The following is a 15,844-nucleotide window of genomic DNA, read 5'->3' on the forward strand; positions in this document are numbered from 1 at the left end:
AGAGAGAGAGAGAGTGAAGCGACACATAAAAAAATCAGCTACACTCAGATGTGATGAGAGATTGAGAGAAAAATTGATTGAAAACAATCGATTGCGATAGAAAGAGTATGAGGATGCCAAGTACAAGAAGAAATACATTAATTGTGATACTCTGTCTGCCAGCATCAGAGCATTGGACCCAAATGGTCTTGAATAAGGACTGAATGTATTATCATTCACAAAATAATAAGCCTAGACGTGGAGGAAACTCAGACAGAGGTCATCAGAACTTTAATTGCTCCTCTGCTGCTTCTCTCTCATTGTCCTCAAGCTGGCAAAAGATGGCAGCTGAAGTTCCATTGGTCTATTCCAGCCACTGAAACATCCAGAGGAAAAATAGGAAGGCCCTAATACACCTCCCTTCATCTCTCCTTGTTTTTCATCAGGCAAGATTGGGTCACATGCCCTCTCCTATACCAATCACTGGCCAAGGAAATAAAATTATCTCAATGAAGTAGACTAGCCATGATCTGCTTTTAGCTGGGAAAGGGACCATCTTCCCTTGAGTCATGTGTGGGAAAGGCCAATTCTTCAACAAAATTTGGGTTCTATTAGGAAGGAAAAAGGAAGGAATAGAATGGTTTCTGGGTAGTATCCACCACAGGGGATTGGTAGTAAGGGTTGGGACATCACCAAAGACAAACCACCCATTCAACAACTCTCCTTGAGTCTGTACATACACATTCTAACATGTTCTTCACAATAAGCACATAAATCAGTAGTAATTAAGCTAACATTATTGAGTGCTCGTATATGTGAACCCATTTAGACCTTATGGCAAGGTCTAAATGTCAGTGAGGTAGATCCTATTATTATTTTCATTTTATAATGGCAAAACTGAATCACAGAGTGTTCAGGATCTTGTGCAAGGTTACATGATTGGTGAAACCTGGATTTAAATCCAAGTCATCTGGTTCCAAAGCTACAGATTTTACCACCTTTGAAAAACTATCTGTAGTGAGATAAAGGGAAATTATTCTAATATTTTAAATGAAGAAACTGAAGTTCAGAAATATGTGGTTTGTCCATCTGCTTATTCACTTATAAAACTTTACTGAATTATCCTTTAATACTATAGGTGTTATGCTAGATTATGGGGATGCAGTTCTGAAAAAGACATGGCCCTTGACCTTATGTTACTTACAGACTAGGAACATAATTATTATTGAATGCTAACTGTGAAAAAATTGGCACAAATAGAGGCTGTAGGCTCTAGCATCTGATGCTACAGTTCAAGTCCCAGCTTCATGGCACATTAGCTGTGTGACCTTGGGTAAGTATCTGTTTTGATGACTTCTTCACCCCATTGGTGAGAGAGAGATTACCACTCAAGGGTATGGGGATGGCTGAACACACACTAGACAGATGAGACCAATAGTAGTTTATTAGTTATCTATTCTCACAGCCTAGGGAGGAGGACACCACCATCATGCAGGACCACAGGGGGGGTCTCACCCGGGAGCAGTGTAAACAGCTGGGGGCTGAGGGAGGCAGGCTTTGTAGCATCAAGAGGGTATGGTGCCTCCTTGTTCACAACGATTGGCTTGTTTGTATAATTCTGTGGTCCAGCAGGGAACTGAATCGTGCTATTCAGAGACAAGTAAGAATTGCACCTGGCCTGTCTGATAAGAAGAGTAGCCTAGTAGGCTGTTTGAGGCCCCCTTAATTTCATCAGATATCAAGCAGCACATGATGCTGAACCTTAATTTCAAGCTTTATGTCACTGTTTCTTAATCTGGTTGCACCTTTGTTTCTTCATCTTAAAATAGGAATAACAGTGCTTAATTCATCGGTTATTTATGAGTTTTGAGTGAGGCAATGTGAGATGAGCATTTAATACAGGGATTGGCACTTGGTGAGTCCAGCTGTTGCCAAATGCTAGGCATGGGTTGAATAGACCTGCAGAGAGTCATATGACTGATAAGCAGTGAACTCAGGTTTAACCATCCACCTTTTGTTTCTAGATGTTGGAAACTTTCTATAACACTTAACTGAAATCTTGTTCACTGGGAAAATACCAGTTGTTTTATCCATACATCCATCTAAACACACATGTACCCATCCATTTATCTGCTCATTCAGGCAACAAACATTTGTTGAGCACCTAATATGTGTGTGGTCCTGGCACTATGAAGAGGGCTTTTAGAAGCTCACAGTCTGATGGAGGAGACAAACATGGGATGGGTGCTTTACAATGTGATGGATGCTATGCCACAAGTGGTCAATGCCAAGGACAAACCAAGGAAGAACCACTGGAATTGGGATGTGGGTTATGGAGACCTTGGGAATATGCCCCAAAGCAGCCCATTGAAATATCTTCCATTCCCTCCCCCATGACGGTAGGGGCTGATGACCCCTGTGGTCCACATTGGAGAGGAGTTTCCCACTGGGGTTCCTGGCTGACAATTGACAGACTTCCAAAAAAAACCCCAAGACTTTCCATTTCTGACTCCTAAACTATAGCTGCCGCTCTCTGGTGGTGGGATCCCAGGTTCTCCATACCAGGTCTCAGTTTCTTTATTTGTAGAACAAGAGTGTTGGGCTAGCTGGCCTGGGGAGGTTCCTTCCAGCTCTACCCAAAAATATTGTTTGTAAACACTGTGTCTCATGAGACCCCTACTCCATGGGACTACCATTGTTCCCTAACAGACCCCTACTTGCCCTCTCTCACCCCGTATACACACTACACCCAACATTCTGGTCTACACTACACACGCTCCTCCAGGCGGGTAATGGCTTCCTCAGATATTTTCCTCCAGGAAGAAAGTCATGTGAAACAATAGCAATACAAATAACAAAACCCAGGAGAAAAGAAAAGTTGTAGCTTGCCTCTTTGTCTTTGGAAAAGGTTGTAACTTGCCCCATTGTCTGTCATTGACATACCTCATTCACTTGTCCTCAAATGAGGCTCTCATTTTAAATTAGATTGTGCCATAGCTTGGCGGTGCTGTTTTTTATTTCATGCCTCGTGCTCCACAGGATATCAGAAAGGAGAGCCAACTTTGCAGTTTTCTCCAAATCTGCTTGCTGCCCAAAGATCTGGGAGGGGGCTTTCCAAGGCTGGTCAGGAAGATGGAAACCCAGCAACATGCAATACTTCCCAGGCTGGCCTGACCACAGCGCTGTGGGTAGGTGGCAGGCAGGCAGCTGGGCTCTCAGTGCGGGGAGTACTGAAAGAACTAGTCAGAGAATTTGCGTCCTCCTCCAACTTGGTGTTTAGGAGATGTGAAGGAGCTCCTGGTGCTGGGCTCCCTCGATACTGTGTCTAGAGTTTGTCTGGGGCCAAGGTTTCACAAGGGGCAATGTTGTGAGATTCTCTCCTAAGCTGTGCTCTCCCTTCTCTCTGGAGGAAAACTAGGTTCTTTTCATCAGTAAAAGCATCCAAGTTCTGCTTCACTTATTTGAGGAATATTTCATCAAGAGGAAAACCATGTAAGCCTGGCACTGCCACTGGCAAGCTGTGTGACCTTGGGCCATTTGCTTTCTTCCCTGAGTCTCCGTTTCCTCTTCTGCAATATAAAAGGATTGTATCCAATTATCCAAAAGATCACTTCAGGTCAGGAATCAGACAGTTTGACCCAGTTTGAATCCCAGCACAATTTACCAAGAGCAGACCTTGGGTAAGGGCATTGCTCTCTTAACTCCAGGGTTGCTTGAGAATTAGATGAATTAGTGCATGCCAGAGTGTAGCACAGGGCCTAATGTAAAGGAAGCATCCAGTAAATAAGTTATGAGCTCTCAAGAAGATGAAGGTAATGGGCCTGTGTACTCAACTCTGCTCAACTTTCTTTCCTCTACTTGCTCTTTCTGGGGCAGAGACTGGAAAGCAAATGTAGTGGAGCGTTCAGGAGCCAAAGCTGGCACTTCACTCCCCAAGGCTGGTTATTTCCTCCCCAGGTACCCAGGCCAGTATCTTGCTGGCTATTAGAGAACCAAAGCTAGACATTAGGTAGCTGCTGCTCAGTGTGAGGTAGGGAATCAAGGAAGGCCAGCCAAAACCCAGCAAGTCCCAATGGATGATATTAGAAGGGGGCAGAGAGAATTTTCTGGGGTGGACCCTAATTGGAAAGAAGCTCTTGATCCATCTCCAGCTAGACTGGCCTTAGCTTTCTGTTGTGTTCCATGCCATCCTCTTATGAAGTGGAAGATGATGGTGTGTACAGTGGGACACAAGTATGATAAGGGAAGAGGATAGAAGGGTGCCAGGGACCCTTGCCCCCCTTGCCCATCAATCATGTGCTTCTAGTGACCACACTGCCCACAGTGGCCATGGTGAGTAATTTGCCAGGTTAGCCCTGGCCCCAGTGATCCTTCTGAGTAGTACTCTCAGTGGATTCATTTAGCTCCTCTGACAATGCCAGCTTCTGTATGGCTGTGAACTGGCTTCTTTTCTCTAGACCTTAGCTCCTCTTTTGTGAGGTGATGGAAACTTCTTTTACCTGTATGATGGCAGACCATGATCCACTCCACTAAATGAAAGAGTGCACAATGCTATGTAAAGAAGAAAAAAATATTTTCAACTTCATCACCAAGCTGGTGTAAAGATAAAGAATCATGAATGAGGTAAAGCCCTAAATCCTTGAATATAAATTGGTGCCAATGCTCTCCTTTGAATTGTAGGTTTCTGTCAAGATTTGGGGATCTTGAGCTTCTGTTTTATGGTTTTACAGAAGCAGGGAACAGAACAGGAGGCCTAGGGGCCACCCAAGGTAGAATATCTAATAGGAAATCTCTTTGCATAAAGCTAAGACACCCCTAAAAAGCTTTATCTTCAGTGGAAGTGAGTCAGAAATGAACTCTGCGAAGAGGGCAAAATGTGGACACCAGTCTTTAAAAAATCCAGAGGATGGAGGGGTGGGGGGAAGACTCTAAAAATTCAAAACTATAAGCTGACCTTCATGTGAGTTTCCAGTCCAAGTTCATACTCAGTGTGGTCCAAAAACCTCAAGTGGAGAATTTAACTTTAAGTGATCCTACATTGGAAGAAACAAATATAAATAATTTCTGGAGGAACAAATTTAAATCCAACCCTCAAAGAATTCTACAAATAAACTTCCAAGGAAATGGAACAACTCACAGTAAAAACAAAATGAAGCAAAGTACACAAGGAAATAAGATACCAAAAGGAAGGGTCAATGGAAACAACAAAAATCACATCTGCAAAGACTTCATATTCTGGAATTAGCAGATGGAAAAACTAGGTTTCGCATATTGAAAGAAATAAAAAATATCTTATGAATATGAGCAAGAAATAAGCAGGTTTGAAATAGAGTTAAGTAGATTAAAGATAGAAAAATATAAGAACTAAAACTAAAAACCCAAATGAATTGGTTAATGAGTAGATTGGACACTGAGCAGAAAATTTGTAAATTGGAAAATGGTTTCAAAGAACTAGCCAAATGTGGGCACAAAGAGCTAGAAAACATGAGAGAGAAGGAGGTGTTAAGAGACATGAAAGAGTGAAATGTTTTAATATATTTTAAATTGATTTCCAGGAAGAAGTAAAGAGAAAATGCAGAGGAGATGTTTTAAGAAATAAATACTAATAATCTCCCAGAGTTGTTGAAAGCTTCTGAACCATATATCCAGAAAACCTAGCAGATTCCAAGCATAAACACATACACACACACATGCACACACCTAGACATACAGTAAATATCGTCAAAGCAGTCAGAGACAAAAGATGGATTGCTGACGTTTTAACAGAAAAGCAATGAGTTGAGAGAAAATAACCACCAATATAGAATTCTATATCTAGCAAAACTATCCTCAAAGAATTAGAATAAAATAAGACATTATCTGACAAACACTGTGTTTATCCCCAAAAAATCTTCCCTAAATGCAATGATAAAGCATGTGCTTCAGGAAGGAAAATAGTCCCAGATGGAAGATTGAAGGTGCAAGAGGTAATGAAGGACAAAGATACCTGAAAGATGCAGACAAATAGAAAATAACTCTCTGCATAAAATATCAATAATATTGACCAATTTATGTAGAGGAAGAAACAAGGTAAAATTAGAATATTGAACAATAAGAGCAAATTAATTGGGAGGAGATCATTGGAATTAAAGCATTCTAAGATCTTTTTATTGGTAGGAAGGCTGATAATATCTTCGGCACATGTTAAGCTCAATCTGCATTTCACAATAACTAGGACAGTCACTAAACAAACAGACAAACAATATACAACTTCTAATAAAGTAAACAGAAGAGGAAAACCCCAATAAATGGAAACGAAGGCCAAAAAAGGCAGTGGAAAAAGATTTAAAAAGCAGGGAAAAGAAATAGTACATAATGAAATATTAGAAATAAATTCAAATATATCAGTAAACAGAATAAGGGTAAAACGACAAAGCCCAAGGTAAAAGATAAAAGTTGTCACACCTGGTTAAAAGGAAAATGTCAGTCATAAGGTGTTTATTACAGTCATATTTAAAACAAAGAAACAAAGAATAATGGAAGATTGAAAATCTCCAGCATGGAAAAAAACATGTGCTAGGCAAATAAATACTAAACAAACTAAATCTGGAATGTTTATAGTAACAAAAAAATGAACTTTAAGATCAAAAGTATTTTACAATTAAAGAGGGAAAGTGTATAATGATAAGTAGACAAATTTATCAACAAAATATGAAATTCTAATTTTGTATGCATATAACATCCTCAAAAGATAAAGGCTAAAATTAATATATCTACAGTAAAAAAATAGACAAATAGACCTTATAGTGAAAGATTTTTAACACACATTTTCTACTACCTATAGATTAATAAAATGTTAAAAATCAGTAGAAGCACAATATGCAAATTTTGGTCTAATGGGTATATATAGATCATTATACCCACCAATCAAAGAAGACAAGAATTGTTAAGCACACATAGGAGAAACATTTATGATAACTTTATCGGAGGTTGCAAAACTCACCCCAAAAAGTTTCAAAATATTGGTACCATATGGCTCATATTTTCTAAATACAATGCAATGGAGTTAAAAATAAATAACCAAAAGTTTATTAGAAAAAAACCCACACATTGAATTTAAACCTCAATATACCACTCTACTAAATAATTCATGGTTCAATGACACAATCACAACAGAAATGAAAATATGTATAACTGAACAATAATGAGACTGCTACGTACAAAATTTTTAATTTCTAGCTTTAAACTATTTCCTTAGAAAAAAACAAAAAAAGCTCAAATTTAATATGCTGTGTCTAACATAGATATTAAGAAGTTCAGCAGGATGATCTTAAATAAAGCAGATGGAAAAACTAAAGGTAAAGGCAGAGGTCAATAAAATAGAAAGTTAACTGACAATAGAAAAAAACAACAAACCCTACTTTGTTTTTTGAAAAGATTAATACATTGATAACCCCTTAGCAAGTCTGATCAAGAAAAAAAAGGAGAAGACACAATTGCCAATATCAGAAATGAAAATATAGACACTCTCAAGGATCTTATAGATGTCAAAAAATAATATATTATGAACAATTTTATTTGGACAAATTAGAAAATGTAGAGGACAATGATTTTGAAAAATACAGTTTATCAACACTGGTGAAAAATGTAAAATTGGAATAGCCTAATATCTAGTAAAGACTTTTTATAAAAAAGATTTTATTTATTTATTTGAAATAGAGAGCACAAGTGCACGCATGAGACAGGGGTGGGGTGGAGGGAGAGGAAGAGGGCTCCCAACTGAGCAGGGAGCCCACCTCAGGGCTCAAGATCTCAATCCCAGGACCCCCCATCATGACCTGAGCTGAAGGCAAACAAACGCTTAGCCAGATGCTTAACTAGACTCTTAACCGACTGAGCCACCCAAGCACCCCTCTATTAAAGACATTTAATTGATGATCAAAAAACTCCCTAGAAAGAAAACTCTAGAAATAAATGGATTTACAAGTGAATTCTTCCAAACACTTAAGGAAGAAAGAACACCAATTTCACAAATCTTCCAGAAAATATCAAGATAGGGAACACTTCCTAACACTTTTTGTAAAGCCAACATCACTTTCATATTGCAACCGGGCGGAGATAACAAAAAATGAAAAGCAAAAATCAGCATCTCTCATGAATACAGTTGCAAAAATCCTTATCAAAATTCTAGTCAATAAATTCTGGCAACATATTTAAGAAGCTAGCACATTATATTTGGGATTTACTCTGGGAATGCAAGTTTGGGTTAACATTAGAAAATCAATTAATATAATTCACAATATTAACAAAAGAAAGGAAAAAAGATACGATCATCTTGATAGATTCAGAAAATACATTTGATAAAAGTTAACATCCATTAATCATAAAATCTCATATCAAACTATAAATAGAAGAGAACGTCATTAAACCATTAAAGATTATCTACAAAAAAATCTTTAGGAAACATCATGCTTACTATCTTGCTATTACACAATAGCTTAATATATTTCTAATATTGATATGATAATACTAATATAAAATAACGACAACTTTCCACCTGAAATTAGGAAGAAGACAAGGATACCTGCTATTACACATCTTCAACATTGTACTGAAAATTCTACCAAGTGCAATGAGGCAAGAAAAAGAAATAAAAGACACAGATCAGAAAGGAAGAAATAAAACATTTCTTATTCACAAATAACATTAATTTGTGTCTAGAAAATCCGAGAATAATATACATACTGCTGGAATTAATAAATGACTTTCACTAGGTCATTGTGCACAAAGTTAGTACTAAAAATTGTTATTTTTCTGTACCAAAAATAAGGAGGAAATAAAGAATTAAAAGACAATTTATAATAATCCCAAGAAATATTAGTATCTAGGAATAAACCTCACAACATACATATGAGTTTCCCATGGGGGAAGTTATAGATTATTACTGAGGAAAAATGTTTAAAAAGGGGATATACTCCTAAAAAGGGAAGAGGAATAAACTATGTTTATGGATTGAAATATTTAATATTGTAAAAATGTCAATTTTCTCAAATTAGCCTATAAAGTCAATGTAATTCCAGTCAAAATTTTTGTGTCTATGTATGTGTATTTGGTGAGCATAGACAAATTAATTCTGAAATTTATATGAAAATGTCAGGGTACCTGGGTGACTCAGTGGTTGAGTGCTTGCCTTTGGCTCAGGTCATAATCCTGGGATCCTGGGATCGAGTCCCTCATCAGGTTCCCCTTCAGGTAGCCTGCTTCTTCTTCTGCCTGTGTCTGTGCCTCTTGCTGTATTTCTCATGAATAAATAAATAAAATCTTAAAAAAAGAAAATGTAAAAAATCTAAAATATTTAAACAAGAAAAACTGGAGTACTTTCATTAGCTAACAAGACCGGTCATAAAGCTATGGTGGTTAAAACAAAATGGTTCACATACAAACAGAATAACGAATCTGTTAACTGATCCACCCATATTGTGTCACCTGATTTGATAAAGGTAACTCTCTAATGTGGTATAAGAATGGATTGTCCTCTCCCTGTGTGTCTCCCATAAATAAATAAAATCTTAAAAAAAAAAAAAAAGAATGGATTGTTTTTTCACAAATGGTGGGAGTTTGATGGAGAAATCTTGCCCTACATGTGGCTATTCACATGTATAAAAATATATTTGGTCCGCTAGCTGAAATGCAAAAACCAAATCCAGAGGGATTACGGATCTAAATGTGAAAAGCAAAAGTTTGAAAATGACAAACTAATAGAAGAAAACACTAGAGAACATTTTCATGACCTTGAAATAGGCAACAGTTTCTTAAACAGGATACAAACAGCATTAGCTATAAAAGAAACAATAATAATCACAATTTCATGATGTTAATTCTTTTAAATTAGTACGTAAATTCAATATAATTCCAATTCAAATCTCAAAAGTATTTTTTTTAGAATTTAACAATCTGATTCCAAATTTATAGATAGAGCAAAATAAGGCAAGACTAGCCAAGACACTGATTTTAAAATCCCCAACAAACCTGATGGTGGACTTACTATGCCAGATATCAGGATTTATCATAATGATATGGTAACTAAGACAATGTGAAATTAGCATAGAGACGAAACAGAATAGAGGGCCCAGAAATAAGCCCTCACATATGCAGAAACTTGATTCACAATAGACCAGACATTGCAGATCTGTGGTTTTAGGACAATTGGTTATCCATATGGAAAAAAATGAAATTAGATCCCCCAACTTACACAATACACAAAAATCAACTCCAGATGGAATAAAGGCTTAAACATAAAATGAAAAACTATAAAACTATTGGAAGATAATGTAAGAGAATATCTTCACGACCTCAGAGTAGGGCAAGATTTCTCCATCAAAACACAGTAAGTTCAAACCATAAAGACAAAGATTGATAAATTTAACTACATTAAAATTAAGAATTTTTGTTCATGGAAGACACTATAAAGAGAGTTAAAAGACAAACTATAAACCAGCAGAAGGTAATTGCAACAAGTAAAACTAACAAGGTATTGAATAGCATCCAGAATATATAATTATAAATCAAGAAACACATGACAAACGATTGAAAATGGGGCAAAAAAATGTGAACTGGGATGTCATACACAGAGAAATATAAATGGTGTATGAGTGTAGGAAAAGAGGCTCAGCCTCTTGCAAGCTAAAGCAAGATACAATTATACATTCATAAAACAGGCAAAAGGTAAAAAGGTCTGATGGTACCAAGTATTGGTAAGGATAGAGAGCCATGAAGCCCTTTGCCACTGCGGGTGGGCGTATAAGTTGATGAAACTATTTGGAAACAGTTTACCATTACCTAGTAGGGTTGAACATGTGGAAACCCTATAACTGGAATTCCAACGTTCATAGCAGAACTCTTTGTAATGACCCCAAATTGGAAACAACTCAAATGTTTGTCGATAGAAGATTCAGGTCCTTTGCCTGTTTTGAGTTTTATTTTTTAAAGATTTATTTATTTATTTGAGAGACAAGAGAGAGTGCGGGGTTGAGGAGAGGGTCAGAGGGAGAGGGACAGAGAAACCCAAGCTGACTCCACACTGAGCATGGAGCCAGACTCTGGGATTGATCTCACCACCCTGAGAACATGAAGCTAGCCAAAACCAAGTCGGATGCTCAATGGACTGAGCCACCCAGATGCCCCGACTTTGCCTGTTTTAATCATTGTCTTTTTGTTATTGAATTGCAGTAGGTCTTTACATCTTCCAGCGACAAGTTTTTTTTCAAACACAGAATTTGTAAAAGTTTTCTCTCATATGTAGGTGGCCTTTTCACTTTCTTGACGGTGTCCTGGGAAGCACAAAAAGTTTTAATCTTGGTTATGCTCAGTGTCTCTATTCCTTCCTTTGTTGCCTGTACTTTTGGTGTCATGTCTAAGAAATCATTTTCTAAGGCCATTCCAAGGTCATGAAGATCTACACTTTTGTTTTCTTCTAAGAGTTTTCTTCTAAGAGTTTTATAGTTCGAGCTCTTATTTTAGATCATTGATCCATTTTGAGTTAATTTCTGCATGCGGTGTGAGACAGGAGCGCAACTTCATTCTTTTGCATGTGGAAATTCATTCTTTAAAAAGACATATCATCCAGGATGCCTGGGTGGCTCAGTCGGTTAGATGTCTGACTCTCAATTTCAGCTCAGGTCATGATCTCGCGTCATGAGATCGAGCCCTGCTCCATGCTGCCCTTTCCCTCTGCTCATTCTCTAAAAAAGAAAAAAAAAATAGGAAAAGAAAAAGAAAAATACATATTGCCCAATTTAAAAAGGAGCACAGGATTGGAGCAGATATCTCTCCAAAGAAGATATACACATGACCAATAAGTACATGAAAAGATGCTCAACGTCAATAGTTATTAAGAGAATATAGATCAAAGTCATGAAATACTAAAAAACAAAAACAAAACCAAAAGTCATGAAATACTGCTTCACACGTACTAGGATGGCTGTAATGAGGAAGACAGACAATAGCACATGTTAGAAGAGATGGAGAGAAATTGAAATACACACACCGTTGGTGGTATAATGCTGCAGACACTTTGTAAGCCAGTTTGGCAGATCCTCAAATGATTAAACACAGGATTACCATGTGACCCAGAAATCCCACTTCTATGTGTGTATCAAAAAGAATTGAAAACAGATGTTCGCACAAAAACTTGTACACACATGTTCATAACCGCATCACTCGCAATAGCCATAAAGAGCAAACAACGCAAATATCCACGACCACCTGATGGACAGATAAACAGAATGTGATATAGCCACACAATGGGATATTGTTCACCCATAAAAAGAAGTGAATTACTGACACATGCTACAACATGGATAAGCCTTGAGAACCTTATGCTGAGTGTAAAAAGCCAGGCATAAAATGGCACTTATCGTACGATTCCGTTTAGACAAAATATCCAGAATAGAAAAATCTATAGAGATGGAAAGCAGGTTAATGGTTTCTAGGGGGTGATGAGAGGCTGGAATGGGGAGTGACTGCTAACTTGGTAGGGGGTTTCTTTGGGGACTAGTAAAAATGTTCTGCAGTCAGATAGTGGTGACAGCTGCACAACCATGTAAATACACTAAACTGTATCATTAATGTTAAAGGGCAAACCGTATGCTATGTGAATTACAACTCAATAATAAAAATACATATTATGTGGTAAAATCATTTATCTTTTTTGAGATTTTATTTATTTGTTTGAGAGAGAGCGTGTGTGCGTGCACACACACACACATGCACGAGTGGGGGAGGGGCAGAGGGAGAGGAAGAAGGAGGCTCCCCACTGAGTAGGAAGCCGCATGTGGAGCTCTATCCCAGGCCATGAGATCATGACCCGAGCCAAAGGCAGACGCTTAACCGACTGAGCCACCCAGGTGCCATTGTAAAACTATCTTCAAAAGTAGAGATTGGTTAACCCCAAATCAAGACACGCTCACCTCTAGTGTGTGTGTTACATGGGGGCATTACTATAGGAAATGGGGGTGGGCCGTTCTACAGCACTGGTAATGTCTTGTCTCTTAATTTGGATGGTGTGGACACGGTGTTCACTTTTATGATTCTATAAACTAAACACATATGTCTTGTGTGGAATGATCTATGCCATCATAAAAAGAAATAAACTGAGGTAGTTGGATGAGGTGATCTTCCAGAGACCTCTTTGCCCAGGGGGTCTCCAGCTCTATGGAAATGACAGAGGAGGTAGAAGCAGGTCTTAGGCACAGAATCAATGATGCTCCAGAACTGGGACACCTGGTGTGGACTCTCACGTGGAAAGGAGGTCTCCCAGGCTAACTCTGAAGGGGGCCTTTGGGGAGCCCAGGTTGGCCATCTCCTCAAGGCCTCAAGGTGGTGCTCATCGCATTGACTCTAGGCCAGGCACACCAGACACTCACAACTTTCGGCTTCATTTGGGCTCCTACCCATCTGATCTTAGTGGAGGAGGGGCAGGTTCTCATGGATAAAACATACCAATTTCATGGATACACTCGAATCCTACATTGTTAATTTGCGAGTATATCTAAGTACTCACATCAATGTGTCCACATTCTCCTCTCCCTCAGGAAGTGGCTCAGGTGCTCACTGGTGAAGACAGAGGGACCATCCCTCTCACACCTGGATGGCCTTGCCAGTGACATTGGAATCCTCACCGCATATTGATACAATTTCCTGCATCCCTTGCCTCAACAGGGATGACATGTCCTGCATTCAACCAATACACATTTATCAAGTGCCATGGCGAGCGCGGGGGATGCAGCATTGAACACAACAGAGTTGACGGTCTCATTGCGGAAGCAGGACATAAACAGCTAAGCACGCAGCTAGAATTCAAGTTATAAATTATGATAAATGCCACTGAACCTCACGTTCTTTTCACCAGTGAATCCCAGAGCCTAGAGGAGTGTCTGGCACAAGTGTGTTTGATGCATAAATGAATGACTAGAGATTGAATGAAATAAATTTGTCCTGTGCATGAAGGTCCTTCCAGTTCTCAAAGGCCAGGCCTGCCTCTCCCTGTATTCCCTGGCACCGCCAGGATCCATCTGGGCACGTCACCTTCCACCACTCCTCTGTCTTTGGCCAGGCCCTTCCCCATCTGACCCCCACAGTCTTTGTTTAGACCTTGCTGCTAGGATGTGGCTCAGTCTTGCTGACAGGGGAGCCATTCTGTCTCTGAGGGTAACCTTGCTTATTCCTACCCTGCTCTCAGTTCTCGGGGAGCATGTCCTGGAGGCCGCCAGCACCTTCTGCGTCTCCAGGGCTATCACGGAGCAGCCCGGGATGGTCACGTCGTAATGTGATGGTGAGATGCTGATCACATCTCATCGGGGAAATACTCAGGATGCTGGGAGAGGCCACTTCCTCTCCATAGCAGGCACGAGCCTGTTCCCAGTGCCAGCCAGACTCACAGACAGGAGTGGGGGTTCTGGGCCCCAGGCAGTGAGGAGTTGGTGATTTCGGAGAAGACAGCAGAGTGGGGTCCCTGGGAATGTCGGAGGGGATGAGGGAGTGGGAATGCAATGGAGGAGGAAAGAAAAGGAGGGGGTTCCTGACCACGTGCACTTTCACTGCGCTGGAAGGAGGGAGTGCGCTTACTCTGCTACTGACAAAATGACCCTCTCTTCCAGCAACACAGGGAGCCGTCTAGTGGAGGGGCCTGGTTGACCTGTGGCCCGTCTCCCAGAAGCACAGAGGCGGGAAGATGAGGCAAGTAAGGATGGTCTCCTCTGAGACCTAACTCTGCCTATGGCTCCCAGAGCCAGGGAGTGAAATGAACAGGTGTTTATGGGTTCTTGCCTTGAGGGGTCCCCATCTAGCTGGTCAGAACAGACTGCCCACCAGAAACGGATAGCACCCAGATGGGCTGTCGGAAGCTGCCTGGAGCCCCAACCTCTGATGCAGTGTAGCCGGATGGTGAGAGCGAGGTCCTGGGGCCAGGGGCCCCCTCTCACAGACAAGTCCTATAGCCTCGTACAAGTTGCCTCAACTCTCCAGATGCCTGTATCCTCGTTCCCTTCAAGATGGGAATGAAAATGAGCAATAATGCATGAGGATTTACCTGAGGTGATCTCTCAGCATAACACTCAGTAGGTGCTAAACTTGAGGGAACCTTGGGGTACCATAGGAATTATTATTATCCTGGTTCAGAGAAGGGAGAGAGAGGGCGAGAGAGCCCGGGATTAGCTTCATGGAATAAGAAGAATGAGGCCCTTAAGAGAAGAAGAGAAATTTGATACGTGGAAGGATGGCAGCAGTGGGGGGAACTGAGGCAGGAGATCAGGAGGGGTGAGAGGATGTGCTGGCTGGCGATGAGGACCCCACTTGACCAGAGTGAAAAGATGGAGCGGGGGAGATGAAGGATCATTGAAGAGGAGCTTGAAGGATGAGGATGGATGGTTGATGGGACCCCCAGGGTGAATGTGGGCCTTGAATCTCTGTCCACGCAGCTCTAAGAGGCTCCACAGGGACAAGTCCCTTATAACTTGCTGAAGGGCTCCTTCAAAGTGTCACCTCTCACTTCCTGAGATCAGCTGGTCACTTCTGATGAATTCACAGGCAGCTGATATTTTGGAAAGATCATCGTGTGGAGTCAAAGGGAGACTCAAGCTCTCCTCCTACCTCTGCATCTTCTTCTTCCTTTTTCTTTTTTTTTTTTTTTAGGATTTTATTTATTTGACAGACAGAGAGGGGGGAGAGCCAGAGAGAACGAGAGACCACCAGTGAGGGAGAGAGGCAGAGGGAGAAGCAGGCTCCCTGCTGAGCAGTGAGAGCCCGATGTGGGGCTCGATCCCAGGACCCTGGGATCCTGACCTGACCCACAGGCAGATGTTTAACTGACTGAGCCACCCAGGTATAC

Source organism: Canis lupus, chromosome 30 (assembly GCF_003254725.2).
Source record: "Canis lupus dingo isolate Sandy chromosome 30, ASM325472v2, whole genome shotgun sequence".
NCBI lineage: Eukaryota > Metazoa > Chordata > Mammalia > Carnivora > Canidae > Canis > Canis lupus.